Below are 7,037 nucleotides of genomic sequence, written 5' to 3'. Positions count from 1 at the left end.
GAAACATTCAAGTAATATAACTTTTCTTTGAGAATATTAGAGAGTTTCTCTATTTTCTCTACCTTTCCTTTTGTCCCTGGCCAGATGCTTTTGGAGATTGATGTTTCTTCCATTGTGAAACTTTGATAAAAAATGTATTATGCATGTTTTGAGTTTAATGATGTAGCACCTTGATCATAATATGAATTATTTGTTCTGTTTATATTAAATATTAATAGTGAGATTCAAGGGTGTTACACTTGACAAGAGCACTTAAATCCATTTTTATTTCTCCTTTACTTATACATTTTTCTTAATAAGTGTGAATTGAACAATCACTCACTCATCTTCTACAATTTCTACATTTAAATTGTACTCACAAATATTATTAACATTACACCTAAATGGGTAATGAGATATCTTTGGACAATGATGGTCAAATACGCAAGGAATACCATCTGCATTGTCAAAAAACAATTGTTTTACTAAATGTTGTTAAAATATTGTGTATAAGATAAATTAGAAAATTCAAAAAGGGTTTGAAAAATGACATACCTCTATAAATATGGGAAATAACGATGATCAAAGCATAAACAAACATGAGAATACGATTCATATTTTTCCTCCTTTGTATGTATTAAACATAATTTTTTTTATTGCTTTATAAGTAAATATTTTATGCTTTTGTAATTTTAATTAAGCAATTTTTAACACTTAGGAGCAGTAAGAAGACATTTATTAAATTACAATTAATATTAAATGTCTTTAATTAATATGTTGTGTGCATCCCTTTATCTCACTCAATAGATCATTTAACCTTAATAAACATCTTGCTTAAAAATATTGATGGTCATCAAAGTTCATTTTATTTTATTAAAGTTCATGATATATTTATATTTTAGACTTTGATAAAACACAGGGGAAATCTCAAAAGAGAAACAATGGTAATGATTGATAAAAAAACTATTTGTATAAATAACACATCAAATATTTCTTTAAAAGCCTTAAATATGTCAGTTTTACCAGATTTTGATATTAGTCCCTGCATTTTTTTTTTTGGCATTAGTCCCTGCGTTTTGTAAATTTTTTGACTTTGGTCATTCTGGTAAGTCCAAGTTAAAAAAATAAATAAATAAAGGTAACAAAGTGCAACGTGGACCAATCATTCCACGCTACGTGACACACTAAATGAAAAAACAAATCTAGCTTTTTAATTATTATTTTAGTCATTACTTTTTGATTTAAAATTATCATTAGTCCATGCACTTTCAATATTTTTTATATTAGTCCTTGCACTTTGGCGTTGGTCCCTGAGCCCTTTATTTTCAATGATTTTATTATGTTTTATTAATATTTTGTTCATTATTTTTATTACGCATAATTATAAAAAATAAAAAATAAATATTTTTTTAAAGAAGGATTAAGCTTTAATTGAGTCACATATTTTCTTTCTCTAACATTCACCATCACCAACATTAACACCATGACAATATATGAAAATTAACAAAAGTAGATGAAAATTAAATTGCACATTGACAATACTTGTAATTATACATTCATATAAGCCTAATCATGTGAATTTTGACAGAGAAAACTAAAAAAAAATGTTGATGCAGCGACTACCTTTAATGATCCTACAATTGATGTTTTAAATGCACCTGTTGTGACTGCATCTAATGCCCAATTTGCACATGTTACTAAATTATGTGTACTGTTGCTTTAAATTGCCATGATTAGGCTTATAAGATTGTATAATGTTGATGATAGCGAATGTTAGAGAAAGAAAATATGTGATACAAACAATTAAAGCTTAATACTTCTTTAAAAAAAATATAATTATTCTCGATAAAAATAATGAACAAAATAATAGCAAAACATAATAATATCATTGAAAATATTGAAAATACTAAATTATGTGTTCATCTTTTGATTAGTTTCTTGGTCACGGTACTGTAGTTGTGACTGTCGTATGGGAGCCAAACAAACACACCACACCTGTGCCAACGCCAAAATCGCCAAAACAAACCTTTACACCTCCAATGCTAACTCCGCCACCAAACCCACCAGACATAGTCTTACCTCTGTTCTCAACGCCACAACCACAGTCACTACCTCCGGCACCACCACACTCGTCAAAGCCACCTCGCACCAGCTCACTGCCGCGACCACGACCAAAACCACCATATCAGCGTTTAATGACCATCCCCTTCTCACCACCGAAAAGGGTATTGGTTCTATTACCACCGCCACCACCGACACCGCCTAAACCACCAGATCTACAAACACTGGAAGTAGTCTCATCTCCACCTCTGGCACCACCGTCAATCAATCCATTTTTTCGGCCGCAGGTGAAACCACCTAATCCCGTCAAAGCTCCGTGTCAATCTCCTCCACCACCTTTCAACAGCTCACCGCCGCTATCACCGCCGCCTGCGAAACCACCGGATTCACAATCGCAGTTGTTGAAGTTTCTCTCTCTCGGTACCCATAAAATCCAATCTCTACCATTGGATCCTCATCTAGTAAGTGTGTGACAATCTCAGTCGTCGGTCAAAAGCAAAATCCATGTGAAATGTTCTCCACCAACAGAAACTTGCCATGTGTCACCCCCTCTCTCTTGTTTCTATTCCAAGTCGTTGCACAGTACACTGAATGTGTTGGTCCATTGTAATTACAAGCGAGACACAAGATTCAAAATCCCATAATTTGTGTGCCAACTATTTTCACAAAGAGCCACCCACGTTATGCTTCATAAAAGACAAATTCCATGTGTCTTTTTACACCAATCCATCTTTGCAACAAACAGTTTCCCTCGTGTGCTCTTTTCACATAGGAATTGTTTCCAACAATTTGATCAACCTCCATATTCGAGGGAATTGTTTGTGTTGGAACATTGTTTTCATGTGCCAAAACTGTTTATGTCTGAACTTTATGGTCCTAAAGAATTATCAGGCTTCTTCCACAATTCAATTGGGCCACCTCACACTCGACCGCCACGCAAACCTCCGGACTTGCTTCTGAACCTTGAGGACAAGGTTCAAGTGAACCCGTCGGCAATGTAGAGAGTTATATTAGACTTAAATGAATAACTTAGCAATCTAGTTTAAGAGTAAAATTATATTAGTTTGTCTTTCCTTTGAATGATTTTTAGTTGGACCTTTAAGTTAGGACTTTAGTCTTTAGGCCCATTAGGGTTAGTACAATTATCATTCCTATATATAGTGTCTTTGACACAATATGCGAATCAATCAAATGAATCAAAATGTTATTTTATTTTCTTTAGTTTATTTATCTTTCTTTGTTATTTACTTTTTATTGCTTTGTTTCTTTTATTTTCATTAAAACTGTTCCAGCTTCCTAATAATTGGTGCTTTCATCCTTGATCTTAAACCCTCCCATGGCTGATTTCCCTTCCTCCCATCCATACTACCCAACCTTCACAGGCACAAATATTACATCTCCATTCCTCAACCCTTACACACCATACTCCACTTATTCTCTCCCACATCCATATTGCACCTCTCACCCATATTACTCTCCCGTAACAGCAACTTCAGCCCCTCCATCACAAAACTCATACCCTTCCAATAAACCTCCCATTTCTCATCCGTATTCTTCAACCCACACAAACATATACCCTTCACATTCACCTCCTTCCAACCAATACACTTATGGCTACCAAAACACTATTTCAACTCCATCACCAAATATGTGTTTTAACCATGGCTACACACCACCTTCAAACCCAAACCTGCGTACTCAAACCCACAAAATTATGGATACTCAAACAACACTTCAACTCCACCATCACCAAACCCACAACCTTCATATTCAACTTCTTATTACCCAGAAATTTATGGATACACAAACACCATTTCACGTATTTCATCACCAAATCCATACCCATGCACAAACTACAACTTTCAACAACAACTACCACCACCAAGCCAATACTCCAACCCAAACACAATTTCATCTCAACCATCAATTTCCCCTTCATACCCATATCCACATAGGGCTTCGGTCTCTAACAGTGTGGCTATTACACATGTTGATGCCAAGACTGATTTGCTGCAACAACGTCAAGATACACTCACAATGGTCATGAATGGACTGAATGAAATGAGAAAGATTCTCTCTCCTTCATGGGTACCACCGGAAGAAACAAAGACATGTGTTGTTCAAGAACCACCACCGGTGCTGCTTGCAGAGTCCAATAATTTACACAGTAAAAATGGAGCTGTAGTCACTATTGTTAAAAAAGAAACTGAGTTCATCAAAACCATGGTGGAAGAACTAGAAATAAAACGCACAGATCCAACAATAAATCAACCATCAACGGATTTTGAGAACAAACAAACAGGGTGTTCATCTTTTGATTTGTTTCTTGGTCATGGTATTGTAGTCGCGACTGTCGTATGGGAGCCAAACAAACACACCCCACCTGTGCCGACGCCAAAATCCCCAAAACAAACCTTTACACCTCCAATGCTAACTCCGCCACCAAAGCCACCGGACATAGTCTTACCTCTGTTCTCAACGCCACGACCATAGTCACTACCTCCGGCGTCGTCACACTCGTCAAAGCCACCTCGCACCAGCTCGCCGCCGCGGTACCACGACCAAAACCACCATATCAGCGTTTAATGACCATCTCCTTCTCACCATCGAAAAGGGTATTGGTTCTATTACCACTGCCACCACTGACACCGCCTAAACTACCAGATCTACAAACACCAGAAGTAGTCCCATCTCCACCTCTGGCACCACCGTCAATCAATCCATTTTTTCGACCGCCGGTAAAACCACCTAATCTCGTCAAAGCTCTGTGTCAATCTCCTGCACCACCTTTCAACAGCTCACCGCCGCTATCACCACCTCCTCCGAAACCGTCGAATTCATAATCGTTGTTGTCGCCACTAAGATATCATCTTCTATATTCCACACAGTTTGAATTATTTTTCCAAAAACGATTGTTGACGTTTCTCTCTCTCGGTACCCATAAAATCCAATCTCCACCATTGGATCCTCATCTAGTAAGTGTGGGACAGTCGCAGCCGTCGGTCAAAAGCACAATCCATGTGAAATGTTCTCCACCAACAGAAACTTGCCACGTGTCACCCCTCTCTCTTGTTTCTATTCCAAGTTGTTGCACAATACACTGAAGGTGTTGGTCCATTGTAATTGCAAGCGAGACACAAGATTCAAAATCCCACAATTTGTGTGCCAACTATTTTCACACAGAGCCACCCACGTTATGCATCACAAAATACAAATTCCATGTGTCTTTTTGCACCAATCCATCTTTGCAACAAACATATTCCCTCATGTGCTCTTTTCACATAGGAATTGTTTCCAACAATTTGATCAACCTCCATATCCGAGGGAATTGTTTGCGTTGGAACATTGTTTTCATGTGCCAAAATTGTTTATGTCTCAACTTTACGCTCCTAAAGAATTATCAGGCTTCTTCCACAATTCAATTGGGCCACCTCACACTCGACCGCCACACAAACCTCCGAACTTGCTTTTGAACCTTGAGGACAAGGTTCAAGTGAACCCGTCGGCAATGTTAGAGAATTATATTAGACTTAAATGAATAATTTAGCTATCTAGTTTAAGAGTAAAATTATATTAGTATGTCTTTCCTTTGAACGATTTTTAGTTGGGCCTTTTGTTTTATCTTGGTTTTTCGGATATCAAACATTGATTAAGTTTGAACCGTTTTAACCTTTGATATCTCATTTTTTCTTGGGAAGGGAAAAATAAGAAAAACCCTTGAGAATCGAGGTCCCGGAGTTGTTTTCGTTATGGGAAGGTATTAGGCACCCATAACAACTATAGTATCCTATAGGAACCGTCTTTACTTTCTACACACAAGCTTTATTTTTAAATGCTATTTGAAAATGTTATTTACACCTAAGAGTTTGCTAGGTTAAGAATTGGAGGGAGAAGAATGTGTTGGAATTTTGTTTTATTGGACTTGGAGAAGTTTTGACTTCTTGCCTACATACCCTTTTAAGGGATCAAACTCCATGTAGTTCTCTTCCAAAAATGTTTTTGTGAGTTGAGTTTGATTTTAAGTTTGAAAATGGAAGTTGAAGAATAGAAAGAGGCCTCATGGGCTTGAGGATTGGAAAAGAGTGAGGTTGGTCAATTTATTTACAAAACTTTAGTCGAAGTATTTAGCAATTGTTTTATCATTTATTAAGAAAATAAAAGGGAAAATTTAATGGGATTTGATCCCAAGGTTTCTTTGGAAAATTATTTGAGTGAAGTTGTTCATGTTTTTTGGAAAGGAGAGTTTTTCTAAGTATCGTGATTCCTAAGCATACATCTAAAACATACATTCTCTAAACATACATCTAAAGCATACATGTGATGTGTGTGCATGTGTCGGTGAGTGTCGGTGTACATCCTTAGAGTCCATTGTCCGTTACATCGGGTCCTAGTTTACATACTACTCCTTGCAAGAAATTAAAAGCATAAAGGAAATTACAAAATCCCTAAGTCTTTACATGCTAAGTCTTGGCAAAATTTAAAGTGCAAGAAATAAAGACTAAGAATATAAGATGAGATGCTTTATGGATGAATGAAACATGAAGTAGAAGATTAGTAGCACAAGGTGTAATATGGTGAAAAATATGAGCAAGTAAACATCACAAAAAGACTTCAAAATACACCAAAACAAAGGTAAAATATACCTAAAATTTAATCACAAAAGCAAAGCCAATACATGACTCCTAATCCTCCCATTTCAACAAATTTTCATAGGTTTTAATTCAGTTTTGTCAATGAGGATTTAGAGGAAAGTATTAAACTAAGCAATTATGATGCATTTGAGCCCTATTTCACACTTTAATTCCACATAGAAATATTAACATAACTTGTAAAACAAGTAAGTCACAAATCAACTCACAAAACAGTAAAATACTCACAAATTCAGAGGCATATATATCATAAAATCACACATCAAGTAGCACTACCATATCTCAAAGTATTAGAATCAAGAACATAGCAAAACTTCACAAAATTTAACAAAACAAGTGAAAATATTA

General features: G+C 36.0%; 1 long non-coding RNA gene across 1 annotated transcript; it reads right to left on the bottom strand.

The window, feature by feature from the left end:
* Positions 1-233: 233 nt before the first annotated feature.
* LOC146930259 (uncharacterized) lies at positions 234-672 on the bottom strand. Its single transcript, XR_015008323.1, has 2 exons — positions 535-672; positions 234-437 (listed from the first exon to the last, which is right to left on the bottom strand). It is a non-coding gene; the product is annotated as an uncharacterized LOC146930259 (long non-coding RNA).
* Positions 673-7,037: the final 6,365 nt, after the last annotated feature.

The sequence above is a fragment of the Medicago sativa genome, chromosome 4, assembly GCF_051527215.1.
Source record: "Medicago sativa cultivar Bolivia chromosome 4, Bolivia_mono, whole genome shotgun sequence".
NCBI classification, from domain to species: Eukaryota; Viridiplantae; Streptophyta; class Magnoliopsida; order Fabales; family Fabaceae; genus Medicago; species Medicago sativa.
This window is presented reverse-complemented; position numbering and strand designations above follow the sequence as displayed.